Here is a 26,333-nt window from a genome sequence, read left to right on the forward strand (position 1 = left end):
ATTTTTTATGCTCTAATTGAACTTTCTGGGTCTCAGCAATTTGAACAATGCTTTGTTTTGCTTCTGGTGAGGTTACAAAGGAAGGAAAAGGAATCTGGTGTTGTAGGAGGTGGTGTGTTGTGTAATTGGGTTTTTTTTTTTAAGTTTTTTTATATTTTTGCAACGAGGCAAGTTTTCTTTGAATAAATAATGCTGGGAGCTTATGACATAGAAGGCATATGTGTTGTACTCAGTACATTCTGAATTATCTGGGTTTATTTTTGTCTCTTGAATTCACTTATAAACAATTCAAAGGCTGCTTTTTTAGCTAACAGAAATAGGAAGAGAATCTCAGAATCTATTTTGTCATTTTTTCAATGGGTTGAGTTATAGTGATTGTGATAACTCGGTGGAAAAGCAGTGTAGTGAGTAAACCTCACTATAGCATATCATGAACATTTTGTTGCTTTTTTAGCTTCTGACCATCTTCATACCTTTTTTTGTGTTAAAAGTCTCCCCATTGTGTATATCTTAGTAGGAGGCAGGTGGACCCTAGTTTCTACCTGAGAAAACCTGAAGATGGGGTTAGGGGCCTGTGGTGTACTTCCTTCTCATGCTGTCCATGACCACTGCAGTGGCTTTGTAAGGATCCAGGACCCTGGGCCCCTCAGTGGGTGTCTTCCATTTCTCGAGATTGCCTCTTGGTTGTGAGATGATGGTTGCTGCTCTAGTCATTGCATCCACTCCTCCAGGTAGGAAGAAAGAGGTCATAGGGGAAAGGCAAAATGGCACTTGACATCTTAACTTCTAGGCCCATTCAGTATTTCCATTTCCATCTTCACACCCATCATCTTGTCCCAGGGAACATACAGCACCAGCAGCTCAGTAGGTATAACAGCAATTATTTATTTCTCACACATGGGTCTGGGTCAGCTGCAAGATGGGATTCAGATCTGTTCTCAAGCCTGTCGTTCCAGGACCCAGGAGGGAGAAGCAACTGCCAGGGGAAGTCTCTTCGTAGGCGGAGGTCAGGAGTCCAAGAGGAGTGAGCAGAGTCACAGAAGCCTCTTAAAGCCTCTTCTTCCCCCATCCCATCAACACGTGAGCAAGCCCAGAGTCAGTGGGTGGGAGGTGTGCTCCGCCCATAGTCAGTAGAACAAGAGCAAGCTTGAAAGAGAATGATGAACAGGAGTGCGCTCAGCCACTGTCTCCTTAGCCGTAACGTGATCCCATGGTCTACTGGGAAGCGGGAAATAACTCTCCTTAGCTGAGCACAGGGTCTCAGTAGTAAGGCAGATGGAGAACATGGATGTTGGGGGACAGCTGGCAGTGCCTGCCACAGGGGAATGGATATATTCCCTCCCCTTGCTCTCTGGAAACTAGGGGATGGTGATGAAGCCTAGGCTTGGCCAAACCCATTCTGCCTTCATGGATTTTGACTCTTGAGGGACAGTAAAGGATTAATCATGGTGGTGGCACCTAAGCCACAAAACCAACAATCGTGGCTAATGTCTACTGATGATGTGCAGCAGTGCCCAGGGTGGGTGTCCCAACCAGCAGGTCCCTACACTGTAACCTTGGCTGTATTTGCAGTGGTGCAGCCTCTATTCCTGCAACTTTTCTGAGCCTAGTTCTCTAGTTCTCTCTCCATTTCCAGATCTGCTGCCCAAGAACTCCTTTGTGATTGAATTTAACCAGAGTTGATTTCTGTTGCTTGAAACTCAGGACCTTGATGCAGTGTGCAGGGTCTGGGCAAGGTAAAAACACACTTTCATGATTTTGCCTCAAGTATAGTAGATGAGGTTAGGCTTTTTGAGCCAGGTAGCCTTGGGATTAATTCTCAGCTCTTGAACCACCTAGCAGGTGACCTCGGCAATCAAGTCACTTGCCCTCTTTGAGCCTCAGTGTTGCCCTCAGTTAAACATTGCTTACATGTGTTGCTGAGCATTCAATGAGATTGTATATAAAGTGATCATTGTGAAGGTATTGGAAGATAATTTGGGAAAGTGTTCTGGTCTAAGCTTTTGATTGGCTCTCCATCATTTGGGTAATGGGATAGTAATTTAGGAGTACCATAGCAGTTCAAGGGGCCCTTCTGGAAAGGGTATGAGGAAGGTCAGGGACAAGTCTGAAGTGAATCATCCTGGGCTTAATGCCTCTAACTGGGCAGTGGGTACAATTATCTCAGGCTAGTCAGTAGTCATTTATTGTGAGAATACATGGGCAGATTTTTTAATTTCCTTCTCAGTCTAGACTTGAATGCAAACAGTTCTTATTGCTAACTTACCACTAGTCACCACTAATGAACAAAGACTATGAACAGGAAATTCATAAAAGAAGAGATACAGATGGCCAATGAAGATAGGAAAAGAGTTCTGCCTGCTGGTAATCAAAGTGATGCAAACGAAAACAAAAATGATGCCTTTTCACCTACCAAATTTGTCAAGATTAAAAAGAAAGCAAAGAGCCAGCGTCAGCTGATGTTCATACCTGCACCTGCTCAGTAGCTTGCTAATGTTCTGCCTGCTCCACACGCCAGGCCAGCCTCCACGGCGCAGCCAGGTGAGGCCTTTCCTTGTATACAGGCACGTTTGGATTCACTGTTGCGTAAGTGACACATGTGCATGCTTCACAAATTCAGGAAGTGCAAACTCCAGAGTGATGCAAGGTCTGAGTGTCCCTGCTGCCCTGGTCTCCCAGCTGCCTATGCCTCTCTTCAGGGAACAGCTGCATCCAGGGTCTTGTCTGTGTCTTTTGAGGTGTTCTGTGCACACACAGACACATCTAAACCTATTTTTATTTTCCCTGCACCTGCTTGGGCTACTGTAAGCTGTTAAATTTTTTTTTTCTAAGAATTTGTCCATTTTGTCTGACTAGCGTAAAGTTGTTCATGTTATAGTTTTTTGTACCTTTGCAACATCTGTAATTATATCTGCTTTTTCATTCCTAGTATTTGTTGTTTACTTGTACCTTCTCCCATTTTTCCTTGTCTTGGTAAAAGTTCATTAGATTCATTGGTCTTACAAGAAGCAGACACGTAGGCATTATTGCCCTGTATTACTCTGTGTCTCTTTTCTAGTTCATTAAATTCTGCTTTTGCTTTTATCTTTATTATTTTTTCTATGGTCTTAGAGTACATTCTCTGTTTTTTTTGTTTGTTTGCTTAGAGAATCTTGCTCTGTCGCCCAGGCTGGAGTGTAGTAGCGCGATCTCAGCTCACTGTAACCTCCACCTCCCAGGTTCAAGTGATTCTCGTGCCTCAACCTCCTGAGTAGCTGGGATTTACAGGCATTTGCCCCACACCCGGCTAATTTTTTGTATTTTTAGTAGAGATGGGGTTTTGGCATGTTGACCAGGCTGGTCTCAAACTCCTGACCTCAGGTGATCCACCAGCCTCGGCCTCCCAAAGTGCTGGGATTACAGGCATGAGCCACCACGCCCGGCCCTAACTTCTTAAATTATAAATGTGGTTCATTGATTTTTCTACCCTTTTTTCAAATGTAAGCATTTAAGGCTAACCCTCTGGAACTACTTCAGCTGTATCTAGCAAGTTCTGATAGTATTGTCACTTGAAGTTAGCCCAAGGATTTTTAAAATTTTCTTTGTTTCTTCCTTCGACTCACAAATTACTTTAAAATGTTTTTTTCAATTTCCAAGCACATGGCTTTGGGTTTTTTTTTTTTTTTCCCCCCCAGTTGCTCTAGAAAAAAAAATCGACCACACAAGGCGGCTCACGCCTGTAATCCCAGCACTTTGGGAGGCCGAAGCGGGCAGATCACCTGAGGTCAGGAGTTCGAGACCAGCCTGGCCAACGTGGTGAAACCTCGTCTCTACTAAAAATACAAAATTAGCCAGGCATGGTGGCACACACCTGTAGTTCCAGCTACTCGGGAGGCTGAGGCAGGAGAATCACTTGAACCGGGAGGCGGTGGTCACAGTGAGCTGAGATCGCACCAATGTACTCCAGCCTGGGCAACAAGAGCGAGAGACTGTCTCAAAAAAAAAAAAAAGGAAAGAAAAAATCAACTTATGACTAAATGGCACTGTGGTCAAAGAACTTGGTCTGTGTGACACCAGTTCTTGCAGTTGGACAGAATATGTCACTGCCAAGCATGGGTGCAGGATTCTACATATATTCATTACCTCTGTCTTATCCTTTTATTGTGAAAGTATTTTCTCTTACTGTCATTTTGTTTACTTGATTTGTCAACTGATGGGATATGTGTTAAAATCTACTGTAGTGATGGACACATCAGTTTCTCCACAGAGTTTGGTAATTTTCATTTTATTATTTATTTTTAGGCCACGTTTTCAATTTTAGATACAGTTTCACATTCCTGGTGTATTGAACCCTTTGGTATTATGAAGTGACCATACTAATATTTTATTTTTTAATTATTATTTATTTATTTTATTTATTTTACTTTTTTTTTTTTTTTTTTTGAGACAGGGTCTCCCTCTGTCACCCAGTCTGGAGTGCAGTGGTGCAATCGCAGCTCACTGCAACCTCTGCCTCCTGGGCTCAAGTGGTCCTCCTACCTCAGCCTCCTGAGTAGCTGAGAGTACAAGCTTACACCAGCACGCCTGGCCAGGTTTTTGTATTTTTAGTAGAGACAGGGTTTTGCCGTGTTGCCCAGGCTGTCTCAAACTCCTGGGCTCAAGCAGTTCACCAGCCTTGGCCTCCAAAAGTGTTGGGATAACAGGTGTGAGCCACCACACCCGCCTATCCCAGTTTTTTCTTTTCTTCCTTTCTGTGTCTTTGGTATGTAGAGCTTTTGAAAATATCAGATAGCTAGATTTTTTTTTTTTTTTTTTTTTTTTTTGAGACGGAGTTTTGCTCTTGTCTCCCAGGCTGCAGTGCAATGGCGTGATCTCAGCTCACTGCAACCTCCACCTCCTGGATTCAAAACAATTCTCTTGCCGCAGCCTCCTGAGTAGCTGGGACTACAGGCATGCGCCACCACACCCGGCTAATTTTGTATTTTTAGTAGAGATGTGGTTTCACCATGTTGGCCAGGCTGGTCTCAAACTCCTCACCTCAGGTGATCCACCCACCTTAGCCTCCCAAAATTTTGGAATTGTAGACGTGAGCCACCATGCCTGGCCAATAGCTAGATTTTTTTTTTTTTTTTTTCTGAGATGGAGTCTTGCTCTGTGGCCCGGGCTGGAGTGCAATGGCCGGATCTCAACTCACTGCAAGCTCCGCCTCCCAGGTTTACGCCATTCTCCTGCCTCAGCCTCCCGAGTAGCTGGGACTACAGGCGCCCGCCACCTCAGCCGGCTAGTTTTTTGTATTTTTTAGTAGAGACGGGGTTTCACCGTGTTAGCCAGGATGGTCTCGATCTCCTGACCTCGTGATCCGCCCGTCTTGGCCTCCCAAAGTGCTGGGATTACAGGCTTGAGCCACCGCGCCCAGCCTAATAGCTAGATTTTTTTAAAAAATCCATTCTGTCTGTTTTGTCCTTTAACATCTATTTGATTTCTGATACATTTAGATTTGTTTATAGCATATTATTTTGTGCATTCTATTTTTCCATATTTTCTGTTCTTTTAAATTTTTCTTCTCCTTTCTTGCCTTCTCTTAGACTTTTAAAAAAACTGTGGTAAAATACACATCACCTAAAATTTACCATTTTTAAATATACAGTTCAGTGGCATTAAATACAAATTGGAGGCCAGGCATGGTGGCTCATGCCTATAATCCCAGCACTTTGGGAGGCTGAGGTGGGAGGATTGCTTGAACCTGGAGGTTGAGGTTGCAGTGAGGTGTGATCACGCCACTGCAGTATAGCCCAGGCAACAGAGTGAGACCCTATCTAAAAAAAAAAATAGATTGGCATCACACGGTGTGTGTGCTGCTGTGCCGTGCTTTATCATTTAACATTAAAACATAAACATCACCACTGTTATGGATTGAATGTTTGTGTCCCCCATAATTCCAGTGTTGAAGCTCAAACCTCCAATGTGATGTTATTTGGAGATGGGGTCTTTGGGAGGTGATTAGGTTTAGATGAAATCAGGAGGGAGGGTGGGTCTCCTTATGACAAGAGACAGCAGAGAGCTTGCTTTCTCCACTATGTGAGTACGCAATGAGAAGGTAGCCATTTCCAAGCCAGGAAGAGAGCCCTCACCATGGGCTAAATGTGTTGACACCTTGATCTTAGACTTCTAGCCTCCAGAGCTGTGAGAAATTTCAGTTGAGTAGGGCCCCCCAGTCTATACTATTTTGTTATAGCCTGAGCAGACTAATACACCCATGTTATGAAAAGCTATAAACATCCCTTTAAAGGCCACCTAACATTCCATCGTATTACCTCATGCATCTTCTCTGCTGAGCTTTCCAAAAGAGTGGCTTAGGCTGGGCATGGTGGCTCATGCCTGTAATCCCAGCACTTTGGGAGGCCAAGGTGGGCGGATCCCCTGAGGTCGGGAGTTCGAGACCAGCCTGACCAACATAGAGAAACCCCATCTCTACAAAAATACAAAATTAGCTGTGCATGGTGGCGCCTGCCTGTAATCCCAGCTCCTCGGGAGGCTGAGCCAGGAGAATCACTTGAACCTAGGAGACAGAGGTTGCAGTGAGCCAAGATCGTGTCATTGCACTCCAGCCTGGGCAACAAGAGCGAAACTCCATCTCAAAAAAAAGAGTGGCTGGCCGGGTGCAGTGGCTCATGCCTGTAATCCCCACATTTTGGGAGGCCTTGGCGGGTGGATCATGAGGTCAGGAGTTCAAGACCAGCCTGGCCAAGATGGTGAAACCCCCCGTCTCTACTAAAAATAGAAAAATTAGCCGGGTGCAGTGGCAGGTGCTTGTAATCCCAGCTACTCGGGAGACTGAGGCAGGAGAATCGCTTGAACCTGGGGGGCAGAGGTTGCAGTGAGCCGAGATGGTGCCACTGCACTCCAGCCTGGGTGACACAGCGAGACCCCGTCTCAAAAAAAAAAGGCGTATGTTCCCGATCTCCACCTCTCATTCATCAGCCTCTGTGATCAAACCTCTGGGATTAGATCTCCATTGGGTCCCTCCCCTCACCCTAACCCAACAAGGCAGGTTTGTCCTTACCCACACTCTTCAGGTGAAAACTTAATCCGATGCAAGCGTTTATCTTAGTGGCCTCTCATGGAGTGTGGTTTCCTTCTTGCAGCTCTTTACTGGCTAAAACTCTTCTGGGAGTTAAACCAGGTGTGGTCCTTGACCCTCATGATTTTGTCCCGTCTCCTATGCTGGGCTCTGTATCCTTGTCTCCAAGCAGTCTTGTGTGACAGGAAAGTTACCTATTATTGCATGTTCCCCTCTTGTCACCTGTGGTGTGACACTTGTTCAGTGAATGAGATTTGTGAATGTGTCACATCTGTGGGAGGAAGGCAGTTTGCAGCAAGAGTTGTAGTTCCCTTGCTTTGCCCTGAGGGCCAGGACTTTACACTAGATTTTTTTGTTGCATTCCTGCACTCATAAAGTACACGTAAACTTAGAGGTGGTGTGTTAAATGCTAGAACTTGAAACTGAGTTCAGCTAGGCTTAAGTGCCCCATAATTTTTGTCCCACCAAACAATTTCATGAATATCTACAGATTGTTCCCTCAATATGCCTCAATATTACACCCGATTTGGGGAGCGCAGACCAGTCAAGGTTGATGTGCATCTGCTGAACACGATCTTAAGTTGTTGAAGTAGGTATTATTAATGAATGGACGTCTGTTTTAGCTCCAAGAGCCCCTGGTCTTCCAGAAGAGACTCCCGATGATCTTCCAGAAGCAGCTGGGCCTCTTTTGGTCCTCCCCCACCCAGGTGCATGGGTGAGTTTGATTCCTCTGCCGTTGAGTAGGCTAGGCTGCTGCCTCTTGAGCCTCTTCCACCAGGCCGTCCGTTAGGTGGCGACAGAGAGCACTAAAAGGAACTACTATGGAAATAAAACTTGTTTTGCTTCTTGGAGGGGAAAAAAAAAAGAAAAAGGCTTGTGGGGCGTGTGTGCCTTTTAGTCAGATTTTACCGTGCAAACATTTGAGAGATGTCTGCCCTCTTTCTCCCTTCCGTTCTTTTCAACTCACTGCCCGCCCTACCACCCCCATCTCCTTCAAGATAAGGTGGATAGATCAGAAGACCAAATAGACAAATGCCATGTCCACTGTTTTCTGTCACAGTTGATAGCCATACCAGTCACCCAAGCTGGAAACCCAACAGGCCCCTGCCCTTCACTGCCCACATCCAGGGGAGCCACCAAGCCCCACAAATTGTTCCTTTAACTGTTTGTCCCTTTTCTGTCTTCTTTCATCCCTTCTACCGCTGTCCTGGTTCAATTCCCTCATCTCGCCCTAGGACTCCCGTGATAACTTATGATCTTTCCTCTACCTCTCTATCTTCCACACAATCCCTATCGTCAATTTCATTCTCCCGCTTTAAACCCAAGAGTGGCACCCTGTGTTCAAGTGACATCAGGGCCCCTCATGTGGCTCCTGCCTCTCTTTGTGGTCCCTTCTGTTGCTGCCGCTTTTCTCATGGACATAGCTCTCAGAAGTCCAGGACTGCTTGTAGTTCCTCCCAGGTACCATGTTTCTTGCACTCCTGGCCTTTGTCATTGGCTCCCCTGTGCAAGTCACCTTCTCTTCTCCTTTCCCTCCCCTGTGGCCTCGCCTTGTCCTGCTTATCCTTGAAGACCCAATCAGGTATCTCTTCCCCCAAAGAGCCCTTCCTAACCACCACCACCCCCTCCCTGCCACGTCACACACACAGCTGGGTTAGGCCCTGCTTCTCCACGCCTGTGCCTCCTGCCAAGTCCTCAGCAGTCTCTGATCCCATGTACCTCCAGGCTTGGCATAGGGGGGCTGTGACACTCAGCCTTTTGGCCCACAGACCACTGTTGTGGGCTTGCTCACTGCCCCAGTCAGTCCTTTGTTATTGAGGATTCCATGCCAGTTCCTGACTCCAGCACACATATGCATGTAGACAGCCCTCCTAGTGCCTGGTTCCCTCTGTGTCTTCTGCCACTCATTCCCATGGTTGTAGCCTGGAGTTGGTCATCACTGGAAACCCCTCCACCCACAGAGTTCTAACTTAGACAGCTCTGCCTATAATGAGGACTTACTGTCTTCATAGTTTTCAGTGTCAACCACTGTTTGACGCCCCTGGGACTCCGTCGGTCTTCCCTCCTCTTGTGAACTGTGCCCATCACCAGACGAACTTGTTTTAGAATTTACCGTCGTAACTGAGCTCCCTTCAGCTCATACCTTCTCGGCTCCTGCTCAGTCTCTCTTTCTCCTTTTAGCCAAACTCTCTAAGAGTTCTCTCCACTCATGGGCCCTCATCCTTGCCTGCTGCTCCTTGCTCAGCTTGCTCCATGAACGCTTGCTTTCCCACATTCCGTGAAATAATCTTATCAGTCATTGGTGGCTGTCACTCCTTCTCAGCCCTTTCCTTATGTCTCTTCTGGTACCTCATACTCTCCAGGGGGCCATCTCCCCTCCCATCTTGAACCCCCTCTGGGTCTGGGCGAATTCTCACCTCACGAGTTTGATAGGAGCCCAGGCGACCTCTGATTGTAGTCACTGCAAATGTCAGATGCTTATTTGCCTAGCTTCCCTTTCGGTCAGGGCAGCAGTTGGCAAACGGTATTTCCAGGGCCAAGTCCAGCCCACTGCCTATTTTCGTAAATGAAGCTTTACCAGGACCCAGTTCCACCTCGTCCTTTGTGCATTGCCCAAGACTGCTCTCCTGTACAACAGCAGGTGGGCTGGCTGTGACAGATACTGTCTGGCCCACAAGGTGGAAAATGCTATCTGGCCCTTTACAGAAAGAAATTACCTGAGTTCTACATGAGGGTGTAGGTATGTACCTTGGCCTCTGCCAATCAGACTCACATGCTAGGAGGAGCAGGGCCAGGCAGGAGAGCCTTGTCTCCTGGCATTGGGGCTGCAGGAAAGACGAGCTCCTAGGCCACAGTGCCAGTGGCCAGTGCTGCTGCCTTGCAGGGTCGAAAAGGCAGTACTGGCTGCTTGGACTGGCTTGGCAGAAGGATTTGGAGTATTGTTCCTGGCCAAATGGGCTCAAACCTGTTCCTCCAACACTCTAGGGATTCTCTCATCACCCAGTAGCCTTTTCCCCCTAGTTTTAAAAATTGCAGTAAAATACACAAAAGAGGCCGGGCGCGGTGGCTCACGCCTGTAATCCCAGCACTTTGGGAGGCCGAGGCGGGCGGATCACAAGGTCAGGAGATCGAGACCACGGTGAAACCCCGTCTCTACTAAAAATACAAAAAATTAGCCGGGCGCGGTTGTGGGCGCCTGTAGTCCCAGCTACTCGGGAGGCTGAGGCAGGAGAATGGCGTGAACCCGGGAGGCGGAGCTTGCAGTGAGCCGAGATCGCGCCACTGCGCTCCAGCCTGGGCTGGGCGACAGAGCGAGACTCCGTCTCAAAAAAAAAAGTACACAAAAGATAAAATGTACTGCCTTAACCATTTTAAGTGTACAATTCTGTGGTATTGAGCACATTTATATTGTGCAACCATCACCACATGCATCTTCAGTAGCTTTTCATCAGTCCTTGTCTGCATAAATCAGCTAGAGTTGGTTTCTGTTGAGTGCCACCAATAATATTGACAGATATGTCTGATCTTCCTTCTCTGCACTGTCCTCTTTCTCTGTTTCCTCTGTTGATTCTTTCTCCTCATCACAACTCCAAATAGCAAGGGGAGGGTTGTTTACACTTATATTCAGCATGCCCTCACCCACTTGCCTGGCTCTTCAGACCTCTTCCCTGAACTCCAGACTCATATATCCAGCTGCCCTTTAGGCCTCTAGAAAACTAAATACCTCAGTATCAAAAACATGAGATACGGAAGTCAGAGTCCTGGATCTGTCGCCCTTTCCCTGTCCCAGTGCACATGCCCTTCAGGGATGGCACCTAGACCAGCCCCCTGCATCCCTGCCTAGACTCTATGGTAGTCTCACGTGGCAGACCCGGAGGCCACTCTCCTCTCCGGATCCCCTGCGGACACTCCAGTTATCAGGCACTGTCCGCTGTTCCTTCAGCTGGCCTCAGCTGCAAGAGCCTCCTTACCTAAGGTCTCTCTCTTTGACTTCTTCCCACCTCCCTTTATGGATGTCAGTTCCTGATGAACATCTTACACCCCAAACCGTGACCCAACATCTGCTTCTGCAGAGCCCCTCTGTGGCATCTTGCACCCTCCTGCCCCGCTCCTTCTACTCTACATCTTCCCATAGTTAGAATGGATCTTTTCCTTTTTTTTTTTTTTTTTTTTTTTTTTTTGAGAAAAGGTCTCCCTTTGTCACCCAGGCTGGAATACAATGGCACAATCACGGCTCACTGCAGCGTCAACCTCCTGGGCTCAAGCAGGCCTCCCACCTTAGCCTCTCAAGTAACTGAGACTACGGGTATGCACCACCACACCTGGCTAAGTTTTATATTTTTTGTAGAGACTGGGATCTCCCTGTGTTGCCCTGGCTGGTCTCGAACTCCTGGGCTCAAGCAATCCTCCTGCCTTGGCCTCCCAAAATACAGGATTACAGGCACACACCTCTGTGCCCAGCCTCAGATGGGCTCTTTGAAGAATGTTCATTAGATCAGGTTACTCCCTTGAGAAAAACCCTCTCAGAATAAAACCCAAAGTCCATTACTTGAAAGCAGAGCCAGCTTCATGGTCCTGTGTAACTGCCCAGAGTTTCCTGAAACCCAGGCTTGGTTTATTACTCTACTGTCACCATCTCAAAATTCTTAATTTTTGAACTAGAGGCCCTGCATTTTCATTTTGTACCAGGCTCCACAAATTGTGTAACCGGGCCTGCCTCAGCAGCCACATGGAACGTGATCTCTCCCTGCCTATTTGAGCTCATTCTCTACCATTCTCTCCCTTGCTCACCTGGCTCCCACTGCTCTTGCTCTTCCTGGAACTTGCCAGAATGTTGCTAGAGTCAGAGCCTTGGCTCTTACTGCTCCCTATTGGCTGGACCCCTCTTTACCTGACCTGTTCCCTCACCACACACTTCCTTCAGATCTGTGTTCAGATTTCATCTCAGAGAGGCTTTGGCCCCTGTCCATCTCTCTGAATTTACCTCTGACCTCTCCCCCACTACCACTGCGCTAAGCTGCCTCAGAACTTTGTAGACATTGTGTCTGGTCTTCTGATGTTTCCCCCTTGGAAGAATCCCAAGGTGCTTGAAGAATGCTTTCTTTATCCTTAAAGTTGAGTAGGTTGACTAGAGTCTGTCTTGCTATTGAGCATTCTTTATCAAATTGTCCTGGGAACATGGTGTATTCTTTCAAGCTGCAGATGTAGTCGTTGCTGTTTCAGGTCAGCTCTCTTATGGATCTTTGACAGCATCTTCTGTTCCATTTGTTGAGTTCTGTACTTCAGGGACACAAATTCCTTATGTGGGATTGTCTTTGTCTCTCTTCCAATGCTATTAGCTTTGCCCTAATTGTTTTAACTTTTGTCTTTTTCATCTGCATTTACTTTGTCTAATTTGATTTTCAGCTATGTATATTCTGTTTCTGGCTGTTTTTCAATGTATTAGTTTCATAATGATGTGTTTTGGTCTGCAGTTTGTTTCTCTAGGTTAGAAATTTGTCTTTTCATCTTATTCTGTTTTATCATCCCATCTTTGAACTCTTTTATTAGGAACATGTTCTTATGAAGTTGTGGGGAATTTTTTTCCCTTCCTTGTGTGTTCTCTTCTTAGTGGGAGACTTTGCCTTTCTCGTGCCATCTCCCTCCCTGGGCCTCTTTTTTTTCTTTTGGCCATAATATGTTTGCATAGTTACATGTCGCTTCTTTTCATCTTGGCTCAGGCTTGGATGGCTCTGCATAGTCGTTCTGTTTGCTTTGAGACAGTGGAGGAATTCTTGGCTCTCTCTTCCCGGTTTCTTGGCATCCTCCCTCGCTGTTTTCCCCTCTGAGCTATCGTGTGCAGGCTTGTTATCTTGTATTCGGAGAGAATTTGCACGCTGGAGGGAGCTGCAGCCATGTAGTCTTCAGCCCTATCTGGATTCTTCTCTTTGTTCTAAGAACTGTGTTGGATGTCTTTTTTTTTTTTTTTTTTTTTTTTTTGAGACGGAGTCTCGCTGTGTCTCCCAGGCTAGAGTGCAGTGGCGCGATCTCGGCTCACTGCAAGCTCCGCCCCCTGGGTTCACGCCATTCTCCCGACTCAGCCTCCCAAGTAGCTGGGACTACAGGCGCCCGCCACCACGCCCGGCTAATTTTTTTTTTTTTTTGTATTTTTAGTAGAGACGGGGTTTCACCGTGTTAGCCAGGATAGTCTCGATCTCCTGACCTCGTGATCCACCCGCCTCGGCCTCCCAAAGTGCTGGGATTACAGGCTTGAGCCACCGCGCCCGGCCGGATGTCTTATACTAAGGCTCACTCTAGCTGCATGAGGGATGTGTGTGCCATTTCCATGGGGATAGGGGCACCTCAGTCTCTGGGTGGTTCCATAATCTGTGTATACCTAAGAGCAGTTGCTTCCCACAGAGCTGGGCTGGCTCACTGGGCACTTTGCCATTTCTCCTGCACCTCCCAGATGGAGTTTCTGGGTCTAAAAGGAAAAAGTGAAGGACTCCCACTTGGTTGCTTCTCTCCAGCTTACTGGCTGCAAATTCCCAGGGTGTTGCCTGCTCCCTAGGGTGGTTTCTGGGGACGGGGCAGGAGCCTGGCTTTGCTCCTGCATTGTCCTCTGGAGTCTTTTCTCAGACTGCTTTGAATTACACCCCTTTCCTTTGTTTGCTGAAGTCTTCCCTTCACACTCCCCTTCCCTGCCTTTCTTTTGTGTCTTATCTTACTAGGATTGGAAGAGGGCAGTTGTGCAGGAGGTCTGCATCTAATTCCCTAATCCATGTGAGAGTGCTCCTGTTGTGTGCTATGTGACACGATGGTGAGAAATACTCCCTAGAGCAGTGGCTACCAGAAGGAAGCCATCCCCCCCACTCCTCACACACACAGACTCCTTCTGACTGTCCTCAGATACATATTCTAGGTAAATGTCAGATTCCAAAGAAAATCCAGTTGGGATCTTTTTTCTTTCTTTCTTTTTTTTTTTTTTTTTGAGATAGAGTCTCACTGTGTTGCCCATGCTGGAGTGCAGTGGCGCAATCTCGGCTCACTGCAACTGCAGCTTCCTGGGTTCCAGTGATTCTCCTGTCTCAGCCTCCCAAGTAGCTGGGACTACAGGCACCCACCACCACACTTGGCTAAAATTTTTTTTTTTTTTTTTTTTTTTTTTTTTTTGAGACGGAGTCTCACTCTGTCGCCCAGGCTGGAGTGCAGTGGCCGGATCTCAGCTCACTGCAAGCTCCGCCTCCCGGGTTCACGCCATTCTCCTGCCTCAGCCTCCGGAGTAGCTGGGACTACAGGTGCCCGCCACCTCGCCCGGCTAGTTTTTTGTATTTTTAGTAGAGACGGGGTTTCACCGTGTTAGCCAGGATGGTCTCGATCTCCTGACCTCGTGATCCGCCCGTCTCGGCCTCCCAAAGTGCTGGGATTACAGGCTTGAGCCACCGCGCCCGGCGGCTAAAATTTTTTTGTAGTTTTAGTAGAGACGGGGTTTCACTATGTTGGTCAGTCTGGTCTCGAACTCTTGACCTCATGATCTGCCCACCTCAGCCTCCCAAAGTGCTGGGATTACAGGTGTGACCCACCGCGCCCGGCCTCCAGTTGGGATCTTGACTGAAATGACTGGTGTTCAATCATTATGGTTTCCACCTAATTTGTATTTGTACACAGGACAGTTACTAATTTGTTGATACTTGTTTGATCTCCAGTCCCGAGAGTTGTTTATGGGATGGAGCTTCAGTCCCTGCTGCTTCCCCTTTGGCAGCTGGAATCAGGGTGGGGACCCAGGGTGCTGCTGGCAGGTTCTTAAGACAAGTAGAATCTCCTCTATATCAGTGTCTCTCTCTTTCCCAGCAGTGCCAGGAAAACCTGGCCAGCCTGTCACTGACCTCTCCACCTAGGGCACTGGTGGTTCAGGTCCTTCTTTTTGCCACCGGCAAACTGCACTTCTGCCAGTCTGGCTCTTAGGCCCAGTTTCTCTGATCTTGCAGATTTTCTCTGGCTCTGCTACGGAATCCTCATACCTCCCAGCAGGTCCTCCTTTGCCCATGTGTTTAACTGTGGTGGAATCATGTGAGCGCTGCTTCTCTCACATGGATCCCAGCCGCACCACATTCTACAGCAGTTCCTCTGAAGGCATTGATGGAGATGTTTCCTCCCGTTTTGCATTTCGTTGGTCGTTTCAGTAGAATCAAGGTGAAATAAACACGGGGGCTCAGATGTCAGCATTACGAACCAAGTACATCAGGCAGGCTGATGTGGACTGACCTACACTAGTGAGACGCAAGATGACGAAAACAAGGGCACTCACTCCAAGTTACTGATGAGATGTTTGGATCAAATGAGCCAGTCCTTAAGCAGAGTTCTCTAGTAAAAGAGATCTCCTTTCTGCCCTTTTTTGTTCCCTAAAATGTGTTGCCTTCATGATGAAAATTTATTTTGGCAGATTTTCTCTTCTTCAATAAAAGCAGCCAACACTTTGTTAAAAGTCTGTGAAACTTGTTTACATGAAGTATGCAAAGGTAAGAAAAAAAACATTGTGGGAACATGTCGCTGAGGACAGAAAAGTCATGCACAGTGTCAGTGTCTATGGAAACAGGCCAGTTGGACCTTAAGGACTAGGTACTTGGGATTGGAGGTGAGTTTGGCCTGGTGAATCTCTAACCACTGTGTGTAGGATCAGCGTGAGAACCCTGCTAGAATATAGAGGCAAAGATGTGAGGGGAAATCATTGGAGAAGTTACCAGGGAATGGTGAAATCTGAAAAAATGCATGCTTCTAAGTTGGGCATGGTGGCGCATCTGTAGTTACAGCTACTTGAGAGCCTGAGGCAGGAGGATCGCTTGAGCCCAACCTGGGCAGCATAGCAAGACCCTGTCTCCCTAAAAAACCTTTTTTATTGTTTTGTTTTGGGATTTTTTTTTTTTTTTTTTTTGGTCTTTTTTCCTCCTCTTTGTGAGTAACGGGGTCTCACTGTGTTGCCCGGGCAGATCTTGAACTCCTGAGCCCAAGCAGTCCTTCTGCCTCTGCCTTCCTAAGATTACAGGTATGAGCCACTGTGCTAAGCAGGGAAAAAAAAAAAGCCTTTTTAAATAAAAATCATTTTCTAAAAGACAGGCTTTCTGGGGGAGGGGTATTATTCCACTTATATGAAGTGTCAACAATAGGCAGATTTGTGGAGACAAATAGATTAGTGGTTACCAGGGGCTGAGAGGAGTGGGAATGGGGAGCAACTGCTTAATGAGTAAAGGGTTGTCTTTGGAAGTTACGAAAATGTTCTGGAAGTAGATAGTGGTGATGTTTGCATGACATTGTGAATGTACTAAATGCTATTAATGGTAAATTTTATGTTATATGTGTTTTACCACGATTTTTTAAAAAATGATCAAATGCCCTCAGAATAGCCAACAGCCTTCCACTTGGCTAAACGCCTACTCATTAAACTTCTTGAACTAAATTCCTTTCTGATTGTCATGGTTACTGTGTCCTGGGCTTCAGAGTTTCACATTCAGGTTGGATTGGTCCAGTCTGGTATGTATCACTATAGGTCCCCACATTGGCCTCTTCCTCAGATGGACAGCCCATCTATCTACTGGGGCCCTGTGCCACAGCCAGATACACTTGCTCTGAGACAGCTGTGTGGGCTCTGAGCACTGGCCAGGCATCACAAAACGTATCTTTATGCTTTAGAGTAATTGGTGGTCAGCTGCTGTTTTAATTTTTTTTTTTTAATTTAGATATTCACATACCATGAAATTTACTCATTTAAAGTGTGCAATTCATTCTTCAATATAATTCATAGGCTCACAGAAAAAACTGTTTAAAAATAAAGTGTGCGATTCAGTGACTTTTAGTACATTCACAGAGTTGTGCAACCATTGCCTCTGTGTCATTCCAGAACATTTTCAACACCCAAAAGAAACCCCAGACACAGTAGCAGTCACCTGTTATTACCCGCAGCCCCTGGCAACAACTAATCCACTTCCTGTCTCTATGGATTTGCCTATTCTGGACATTTCCTATAAATGGAATTATGCACTATGTGGCCTTTTGTGTCTGGCCTCTTTCACTGAGCATAATGTCCTCAAGGTTCATCTGCACTGTAGCATGAGTCAGAATTTCTTTCCTTTTTGAGGCTGAATAATATTACATCCTATAGATAATGAGGTTTTGATTATCCATCCATCCCTTGAGAATGTATATTTGGGTTGCCCCTACCATTTGGCTATTGTAAACTGTGCGGCCATGAACATTGGTGTACAGATATCTGTTTGGTTACTGGTTTTGGTTTTTTTTGTTTGTTCGTTTTGTTTTTTTGAGACCAGGTCTCGCTTGTCACCCAGCTGGATTACAGTGGCGCGATCTCTGCTCACTGCAACCTCCACCTCCCAGGTTCAAGCAGTTCTCCTGCCTCAGCCTCCCGAGTAGCTGGGACTACAGGCACTCAACCACCATGCCTGGCTAATTTTTTTTTTTTTTTTTTTTGTATTTTTAGTAGAGACGTGGTTTCACCATATCGGCCAGGCTGGTCTCAAACTCCTGACCTCAGGTGATCCACCTACCTCAGCCTCTCAAAGGATTACAGACGTGAGCCACCACGCCTGGCCTAGTTTTGGTTTTTTGAGTGTGTGGCTAGGAGTAAAATTGCTGGGTCATATGGTAACTCCATGTTTAACATTTGAGAAACTGCTCTCCACAGCAGGAATTTTTTAACCTGTATATGGTGGGCTTGTGTTTAGGTTTTCATTTTACACATCTATAAAGATGAGATTTGCCGTACGGTTGCCTGCATTTGGGAAGGGTTCTGCTTTTGGTTGGCAAGAACTGCATTTTATTTAAGCTTTGCAAAACATAAGTGGTTTCTCGCATCTTCTCAAAACTGGAGGATTAAGAAATGGACGGTGAATTCAGAGCAGGGCAGCTGAACCTCAGGCTCTACCATTGTAGCCTTCAAGCTGAACCTCATTCTGTCTTGCTCCCTGGAGACCACTGAGACACTCTGCCTGTGCCAGTTTGATTTCTCACATTTTTAAAGGGCTGAAGCTTGTGTCTCAAAGTGCTGTAGCCTTTATTGATTCATGCAGAGAAGCCTCCTTGATTCCGCAACTCTGCACCTAATACTGGAAGTAGAAAGAATTGGAAGCACCATCTGGATGACACTTTAGGATGGAAGCAGCCAGTACAAGGCGTGGCTAATTATTTCCTCTGGTCCCAGACCGTTCATCTGGAGCCTTAGCCACCACCCTGCCCTTAGGTTAACTGCCTCGAGTGGTAGTTTAGCTCTTTTTGCCAGGGATAACTGGAAGCGAAAGGTGCTGAGAAATGCTGTCTCCAGAAAGTGGAGAGCACGAGTGAATTTATGAAAGGTTGGGATATTGCTGGGGTTCTGGAATTTTCTTTGGAGCTCACTCCAGGGGACAGAGAGGGGGCTGGATTCCAATTCAAGTGAGAAATACCTTTCTTTTTTTTTTTTTTTTTTTTTTTGAGACGGAGTCTCGCTCTGTCACCCAGGCTGGAGTGCAGTGGCCGGATCTCAGCTCACTGCAAGCTCCGCCTCCTGGGTTCACGCCATTCTCCTGCCTCAGCCTCCCGAGTAGCTGGGACTACAGGCGCCCGCCACCTCGCCCGGCTAGTTTTTTGTATTTTTTTTAGTAGAGACGGGGTTTCACCGTGTTAGCCAGGATGGTCTCGATCTCCTGACCTCGTGATCCGCCCGTCTCGGCCTCCCAAAGTACTGGGATTACAGGCTTGAGCCACCGCGCCCGGCCGAGAAATACCTTTCATCTGCCTTGTTCACCTGGCTTTTTTTTTGCCTTTTTGTAAATTCTGAAAACCTCAGGGATTGAGTAGTCTTTCCTCAACTACAGTTGCCTGGCTGGTCACACCTGCCAGCTGTTGCTTGCATCCCTGTAATGTGCAGGGCCTTCCGGACCTTTCTCACAAGATCACTGCAGTCACATTCATGAGGAAAATGCAGGCAGTTCCTGCCATCAGACCCCTCGGGATGTCATGGTTTGGCCTGAAAACAAGATTCCTGCAACTCTAATTTTCCTTTGCTAGATCAAATAAAGGATTTGATCTAATGTTTGCATTCTAGCAGCAAAATCACTGAATATTTTATTTCTTAAGAGCCTTACTTCATATTTTGTAGGTATTTAAGATTTTGTAAAGGCCTTTCTGCTTCAACGTGTGATGTGTGCATTCTTAGAAAAAATTTTGTGTTCTGTAAATCACACAATAAAAACATGATTTTGTGCAGGAAAACCTGGGGTGGGGTGGATCACTCCAAACTTGGGTTGTGTGGTAACTGGAGCTCACTGATGAAATCATGAACAGTTCTGGCTGAAAGAACCCCACAGTACACTGAGGTCTGTTGGCATTGCCACCAGCCCCGCCATGGTCCCTTTGTGCACGCCACCACACCTGGGTAATTTTTTATTTTTAGTAGAGATGGGGTTTCACCATGTTGGTCAAGATGGCCTCGAACTGACCTCGTGATCCACCCACCTCAGCCTCCCAAAGTGCTGGGATTATAGGCATGAGCCTCTGTGCCCAGCCTCCAGCTTTTTTTCTTAATGTCTTTGTGTAATATGAAGGCATTCTCTTTAATTGTTAAAAGCTTGCCTGCGACTGCTTCAAAATATTACTGTCAGTTGGCACAGCTTCTGATTATATTGATGTCATCTCCCTCCTTTTAAACATGTTACCATATTGGCACTGTATGTCCCCCAGCCCATTGATCACTTGAGAGTTAGTCATAGTCCTCGTGCTGTTTCACTCCTAAACGTTTAAGCATGCCTTTCCTCAGAGCAGACAGTACAGTTAAGACGCTCAGGAAGTTTAGCAATGAGCTAACACAGAACCTTACATTTTTCCACATACCCCATAAATGCCTTTTTTAGAGCCTTTGAACCTGGAATGCAGAGTCTAGGACCGTGTGTTGTATTCCATTGTGTCATCCCTTCAGTCTCCTTTATCAGAAATGTTCCCCCATCCCCTTGTTTTCTCTCATCGTCTTGAGGAGTCCAGGCCGTGGTTGTGTGGCATGCCCTCTCTGGACTCTTCCTGCTGTCTCCTCATGGTAAGCTTCAGTCTCCCACTCGTGATGCTGGTTCATCTCAGCAGCACTGAGGGGCCTGAGCTCAGTTTGGTCGTTTGTTAAGGTGGTGCCTGCCAGATTTCTCCATAGAAAAGGGCCCCATGCTTTCCTTTGCTCTTCAGCCTGTGTATTCCTTCTTTCCTTGCCAGCTTGTGGGTGGCTTCTTTAGCAGCTTCTGTAAGATACTCAGTTCGGCAGTTGTAGTTGTTTCAGCAGAAGAGGTGTCTGCATACCTGACCACCACATGGCTGGAAGTCAATCCATCCTCCTGGTGTAACCATCCTCCATGCTACTGTCCCTGGGGCACTGAGGCCCTCCTCAGTGACTTCCTCCACCTCATCTTCTGCCATCTCCAAGCCACCAGTGTCCAGTGGACTACTGATACTTCCCAAACTCATCATTTGTTTATCCACCACTTCAGAGCCCACCTTGTTTTCAGCACTGAGCTAGCCTCTCCTTGCTAGAAGCTTATGGTCGAAGGTCTCCAGCCATCAGAAGAAGCATGTGGAGCGCTGCATCCGTGTTGTGGTTATTCATCCAGCATGCGTTGAGTGAGGGTTGCACCTGTGCCTGGCATTATGCATTGAGCCGAGAGATGGGGGTTGGCATGCACAGTGGGGTGTTCTAAGTACACTGAGGGCTCGGATGCCCTGGCTTACAGAGCAGGGAAGGAGGCAGGAGACGCAGGAGCAGGGAAGGTGTCTCAGAAATGCCTTTTTTTTTTTTTTTTTTGTGGAAATGGAATCGTGTTCTATCGCCTGGTCTGGAGTGCAGTGGCGTGATCTCAGCTCACTGCAGCCTCTGCCTCCCAGGTTCAAGTGATTCTCATGCCTCAGTCCCCAAGTAGCTGGGACCACAGGCGCACACCACCATGCCCAGCAAATGTTTTGTACTTTTAGTAGAGGTGAAGTTTTGCCATGTTGGCCAGGCTGGTCTTAAACTCCTGGCCTCAAGTGATCTGCCCACCTCGGCCTCCTGAAGTGTTGGGATTACAGGCATAAGCCACTGCGCCCGGTCTAGAAGTGCCATCTTAACTGAACCTTAAAGATGAAAGTTCTCCAGATGAACCAGAAAGTTCTCCAAATGAAAAGGTGGGAGGGGGCGACAGGGTTAGGCCCAGAGCTTCTGGTGACACAGGGTGGGCATCACTGGTCACTTTTTCCTCTAGGGAGGGGTGTCACACTGGTGATAGGGTAGGAGCTATAACCATGTGCCACCTCTGCACATCTGGCCTGGCATGCCCTGAGCCCTCCATCCCGCCTGTGGAATTCATAAGCCCTGACAGCCCACCCACTCCTGATTCATAATCCACACCCCTGTGCTTCCACTGTGCCTGGAACAAGCTTTCTTCAGGGGGAAGGGAAACTGGAACTATGTTGTTGTTACCTATTTGTCCTCCCTTCCAAACTGTGAGCTCTTGGAGGTGGAAGGATGCTGCAGGATCTACCTCAGAGCCAAGGCAGTTGGTGAACAGACGTGTGTTTGTGACTCACGGTGATCTCAGACAAGTTCCTCTGTCTAGTCGAACTTCCTTTTTTCCATCTGTAACACTCAAGAGTTGAATAGGTGGTTTTTCTGAGGATACTTCAACTCTAAAATATATAAACTTGTGAACTAGATATTTAGTTCTCCTCGTAATCAAAATTGTGTGGGTGCGGGGTTCTGATTAGAGGGAGGATGAAGAGTGGTGTATGGTTTTTTTTTTTTGTTTTTTGTTTGTTTGTTTGTTTTTGAGATGGAGTCTCACTCTGTCACCCAGGCTGGAGTGCAGTGGCGTGATTTCAGCTCACTGCAACCTCCGCCTCCTGGGTTCAAATGATTCTCCTGCGTCAGCCTCCCGAGTAGCTGGGATTACAGGCTTGCACCACCATGCCCAGCTAATTTTTGTATTTTTAATAGAGATGGGGTTTCACCATGTTGGCCAGGAGGGTCTTGAACTCCTGATCTCAGGTGATCCGCCTACGTCGGCCTCCCAAAGTGCTGAGATTATAGGCATGAGCCACCATACCTGGCAGGTTTCTTTGAAAAAGTTTGTGTTTCAGCAAACACCATAAACTCCCTGGGGGACAGCCTTGGGGAGTCACCTGGCACCCTAGCCCAGCCTCCCTCCCTTGGGTCCTGCAGTGAAGGCCCAGTGAGGGTGTGCAAATGCCCAGGTCACCCTGGGACTGGGCAGGCCCTCTGGGCTAGGGTAAACTCATCTGGAGTGCCTGTTTTCTATCATTGTTTTTTATTTGTTAAATTTAAGGGATACAAATGCAGTTTTGTTGCATATTGTGTAGTGGTGAAGTCTGGGCTTTCAGTGTAGCCATCACCTGAATAGTGGACATTGTACCCATTAAGTAATTTCTCATCCCTCACCACCTCCCACCTTTCCCATTTCCCAGTCTCCAGTGTCTGCCATTCCTCACTCTGTCCATGTGCACATGCTATTCAGCTCCTGCTTCTAAGTGAGAACGTACGGTATTTGACTTTCTGTGTCTGAGCTGTGTCACTGAAGACGATGGACTCCAGCTCCATCCACATTTTTAATCATTTTTACCTGCACTCCACACCCGGCAGAATCCAGGCTTCTTTGTGGGTTTTTTGAAATTTGTCTTTAATTATAAAAGTAGCAGCCAGCAAATTAACAAACACCCATGTGCCTTTCCACAGAATATATTTGCTTCAGGTAATTTCAGTTAGAAAGAACTAGAATATTACAGTAGAGTTAAAGACCCTTTATTTCCCATCTTCAGTGCTATTAAAAGTTCATTTAGGGCCGGGCATGGTGGCTCACGCCTGTAATCCCAACACTTTGGGAGGCCGAGGCAGGCAGATCACCTGAGGAGCTCAAGCCCAGCCTGGCCAAGATGGCGAAACCTTGTCTCTACTAAAAATACAAAAACTAGCTGGACGTGGTGGCACGCATCTGTAATCTTAGCTATTCAGGAGGCTGAGGCAGGAGAATCACTTGAACCCCGGAGGCAGAGTCTGCATGCAGTAAGCCGAGATTGCGCCACTGCACTCCGACAGCACAAGACTCCATCTCAAAAAAAAAAAAAAGTTCATTCATTGTACACTTAGAAATAGTTAAAAAGGTAAACTTTGTTTTGTGTATATATATATACACGTATATACACACACACACACACACACATATATGTATAGTTGAGACATATATATGTGTCTATATGTGTCTGGTTAATTCGCCCAGGCTGGAGTGCAGTGGCATGATCAGCAGCTCACTGCAGCCTCAACTTCCTAGGCTCAAGTGATCCTCCTGCCTCAGCCTCCCGAGTAGCTAGGATTACAGGCACACACCACCACGCCCAGCTAATTTTTGTGGGTTTTTTGTTTTTGTTTTTGTTTTTGTTTTTTGTAGAGACAGGGTTTTGCTATGTTGCCCAGGCTGGTCTCAAACTCCTGAGCTCAAGCGATCCACCTGCCACGCCTCCCAAAGTGCTGGGATTACAAGTGTAAGCCACTACACCCGACCCGTTTTGTATATTTTACCACAATAAAAAGCCTTTAAAACCCCCAAGCAAACAGTTCATTCAGGCCCAACTCTGAATCTGATCACAGCTGGGTTTCCCCCCTTTATAGTGAATAGCTGAAGAATTGTTTTCTCTCCTTGATGGTATAACTCGCTGTGGGTGTTGCTCCCCTGCCGCTCCAGTGGTTTTTTTTTGTTTTGTTTCGCCTTTTTTCAGACGGAGTCTCACTCTGTTGTCTAGGCTGGAGTGCAGTGGCGCGATCTCAGTTCACTGCGACCTCTGCCTCCTGGGTTCAGGTGATTCTCCTCCCTCAGCCTTCCGCATAGCTGGGACTACAGGCACCTGCCACCAGGCCTGGCTCATTTTTGTATTTTTAGTAGAGACAGAGTTTCACCATGTTGGCCAGGTTGGGCTTGAACTCCAGACCTCAGGTGATCCACCTGCCTCAGCCTCCCAAAGTGCTGGGATTACAGGCGGGAGCCCCCGCGCCCGGCTGGCCCCTCAATCTTTTCCTTCTCAGTCAGTGGCACCACCATCTTCCCAGGCTTTGGACAGGTGGTCCCTGACTCACCCCTGTCCCTCACCCCCACACTAATCCACCAGCGAGCTCTGTTGCTTCACCACGTAGACCAGCCCCAAATCCTCAACTGCCCCCACCCTGGACCACACCTGGACCACTGCTAGAGGCCTCTCACGGGCCCTCCCTGTTTTTCTCTTGCACTCCCCAGGCTTTCTGGCACAAGATGGCCCAGAAGCAGAATCACGTATCTCTCCTGGGAGCCAATCCAATGTGTTTACTGCCCCTGGAGTGTTATTGTTGGCCTTAGAATATGTCCCACTGCAGGTTTTCAGAGCACTGTAGTCAAAAGTTATTTGAAATAAATCTTTTCTCTGTGGTATATTGTCAGCTTGGTGTAGAATTAAATTTGTTTCTTTTTTTTTTTTTTTTAAAGAGACAGGGTCTCAGCCAGGCATGGTGGCTCATGCCTGTAATCCCAGCACTTTGGGAAGCCAAGGCGGGTGGATCGTCTGAGGTTGGGAGTTCAAGACCAGCCTGGCCAGCATGGTGAAACCCCATCTCTGCTAAGAATACAAAAATTAGCCGGGCATGGTGGCAGGCACCCATAATCCCAGCTACTCGGGAAGCTGAGGCAGGAGGATCACTTGAACTCGGGAGTCAGAGGTTGCAGTGAGCCAAGATCACGCCTGCCATTGCACTCTAGCAAGACTGTCTCAAAAAAAAAAAAGAGAGAGAGAGAGAGATGGGGTCTCGCTCTGTTGCTCAGGCTGGCGTGCAGTGATGTAGTAGTCATGGCTCACTGCGGCCTCAGACTCCTGGGCTCAAGTAATCCTCCCACCTCAGCCTCCCAAAGTGCTGGGTTTGTAGGCTGAAGCCACCATGCCTGGCCCAAACTTATTTGTTTCTATTTGCATTAAGTGGAATAAGGTTTTGTTACTTTTAGTTTGAATTTTATTTTGAGTAATATAAACATTTACATGATTCAGAACTCAGAATTACACTGAGGCATGTTCAGCTAGGTCTCACTCCTGTGCCTGTACCTTCACCTTGTTCCCCCTACCCCATGCAGGGAATCAATTTCATTAGTTCATGGTGTGTCCTTCCTTAATACCCCGCCCTTCTTTCTTACCTAGGTAACATGCAGTAGATATGTTTGCACTTTGCTCCTTTTGCTTCACAGTGGATCCTGGAAATCCATCGCAGTTCTTAGAGCTCTTGTTTAGTCCCTTTGGAGCTGCACAGTACTCCAGTGTGTGGGTGCACCATAAGTTTATTTAACAAGTGCCCTGGTGATAGGGATCTGAGGTATTGGATTATCATTTTTACTTTGACTAGTAAAAATAATGCTGTGGCAAATAACGTCATGCATATATTCTTTGAGATTTCTGGAGGTGTCTATGTAGATTTCTAGAAGGCATTCCTTAGGTCATGTTTAGGTTTATAGTTTGACCTCATGGTGATTAAGGTATTTGGGAAATGTACATGAGAGTTTCGAAGAAGCCAGATCTTTCCCATTAGTTCACTGTTTTTCTCTGACATCAGGACCGTCCAAGTTCCAGGAAGCAGCCCTGGCATTAGGCAGCACCATGATGGATTGTGTAGAAGTAGCGATTCCCATCTATCTGCTTTCTTGGCCCACTCTGCTGGTGGCTCCCCTTCTCTCCCTCCTTTATGGGGAGCTGCCTAGGGGTCCATTCTCAAAGGCTGATCTTGGGTGGGCCACAGGCCACACCTAGCTTCCCAGCGTTCTTCATCATTTCCCATTGAGAGCCATAAGACTCAGAGACTTGAAAAGCAAGCTCTGGCTGGGCGTGGTGGCTCATGTCTGTAATCCCAGCACTTTGGGAGGCTGAGGCAGGTCGATCACCTGAGGTCAGGAGTTCGAGACCAGCCTGCCCAACATGGTGAAACCCTGTCTCTACTAAACATACAAAAATTAGCCCAGCGTGGTAGCGCGCACCTGTAATCCAAGCTACTCAGGAGGCTGAGGCAGGAGAATAACTTGAACCCAGCAGGCAGAGGTTGTGATGAGCTGAGATTGCGCCATTGCACTCCAGCCTGGGTGACAGGGCGAGACTCCATCTCAAAGAAAAAAAGAAAAGCGAGCTCTGTGCCGGGACAGAATAGGGACCCCATTTTACAGCAAGAAAGACTGCCCTGTGGGTTGTAGGATGCCTCTGTGTATGCAATGGCTCTAGGCGA

The 26,333-nt window shown here is 47.1% G+C and overlaps 1 protein-coding gene across 5 annotated transcripts in view; it reads left to right on the forward strand.

Moving 5' to 3' along the window:
- Nucleotides 1-26,333, forward strand: part of LOC105467307 (methyl-CpG binding protein 2) — a 77,849-nt gene that overhangs the window by 39,191 nt on the left and 12,325 nt on the right. Inside the window, exons 4-5 of one of the 5 annotated variants that reach the window (XM_071088358.1) lie at nt 957-1,736; nt 2,228-2,541. The exons of 2 other annotated variants lie outside the window; for them this stretch is intronic. The gene's annotated coding sequence lies outside the window, so the exon portion shown is untranslated. Of the gene's footprint in view, nt 1-956; nt 2,542-26,333 lie in introns of all 5 variants that reach the window. 2 more of the 5 variants (XM_071088359.1, XM_071088357.1) reach the window with 2 other exon arrangements.

Source organism: Macaca nemestrina, chromosome X, assembly GCF_043159975.1.
Source record: "Macaca nemestrina isolate mMacNem1 chromosome X, mMacNem.hap1, whole genome shotgun sequence".
In the NCBI taxonomy this organism is placed as follows: Eukaryota; Metazoa; Chordata; class Mammalia; order Primates; family Cercopithecidae; genus Macaca; species Macaca nemestrina.